Raw genomic sequence first — 1,156 nt, 5'->3', positions numbered from 1 at the left:
ATTTGAACACGGAGAAAACCCGCGAAACACAAGATTGTCATATAGGAAACACCCGTGAAAGCCTCGAGAATATAATTATAAATTATTTTAAGAAGTGACATATCAATAGCTTTATTTACCATTGCGTGCTTTATGCGCATCTTCTACATTTAAATAAAGAATATACGTCTTTTTAGATTCAGGATCTAATATTTTTATTTTTTCAGTAGTACCAGACGGGTATTTTTTGTTTCGATGAATTTCGATCTGAATTTTTCCGTTTTCTCTAAAAATACAATCGAAATGTGAATAATTGAATAATTTCGATCAGAATCAGTTCCGAATAATTTTATTCGATATCATTGGCGTTGATGCCATGTTGGATGCCATATTTCTACTGTAACTGCCTCGAAAGCCGCAGTAGTTGCAGTGGCAATATGGCTACCATTTATGACGTCATTGAGGGAACTAGACGCTGTCGCAGCGCGCTGCGTAGTAATAGCGGAAAAATTTTTCAGTACTGCCAGTATATCGGAACTTACCCCATATATACAAAGGATATCATCAACTCGATTAACCCTAATCGGTGATTATGTAATTTGTAATTTAAAGATACGTTTCATGATGCATTTCTTGTCGAGGTTTCCTTGTGGTAAAGTAAATCTCTTATTAATGAATCCATCCAGAAAACGTCAAGAAGATTTTTCTCAAATGGAATTTACGAAAAGATGTTTGGAATAAAATTGGGAACTTTGTCAAATTTTTTTTCTCACGTATGGTTTACATGTCTGTTTATCTGCAACGAACAATTTCTCAAATCTGCCAGGAGCTTTTGCATATTATATGTAATAAACGCAAATAATATTATATTTCATTCCTCACGCAAATTATCTAATTATTATTATGTATAAAGCTTTTTTACGAAATTCATTTTCAGGTATTATTGAAAATTGGTGGAACTCGTTGACTTTACCTCAACTGACTAGACTATTAAAAACTTTATTTTTAAAAGCTGGACCAGTTTGGAACATTTTCATTTGGAACAAAATTTGAGACTTTGTCGAATTCACATATGGTTTACATCTCTGTTTAACTACAAAGAATTTGTTAACTAGAAAACGATAATGAAAAAGTTTGTAATTAATATTTAATAAAAGAAAATCGAACGGAGATGGGA

The 1,156-nt window shown here is 32.1% G+C and overlaps 1 protein-coding gene across 1 annotated transcript in view; it reads right to left on the bottom strand.

The window, feature by feature from the left end:
• Positions 1–292, bottom strand: part of LOC108761579 (uncharacterized) — a 4,859-nt gene extending 4,567 nt beyond the window's left edge. Inside the window, exon 1 of the mRNA XM_018508188.1 lies at positions 120–292. The gene's annotated coding sequence lies outside the window, so the exon portion shown is untranslated. The remainder of the gene's footprint in view (positions 1–119) is intronic.
• Positions 293–1,156: the final 864 nt, after the last annotated feature.

Source organism: Trachymyrmex cornetzi, unplaced genomic scaffold, assembly GCF_001594075.2.
Source record: "Trachymyrmex cornetzi isolate Tcor2-1 unplaced genomic scaffold, Tcor1.1 scaffold254, whole genome shotgun sequence".
NCBI lineage: Eukaryota > Metazoa > Arthropoda > Insecta > Hymenoptera > Formicidae > Trachymyrmex > Trachymyrmex cornetzi.
This window is presented reverse-complemented; position numbering and strand designations above follow the sequence as displayed.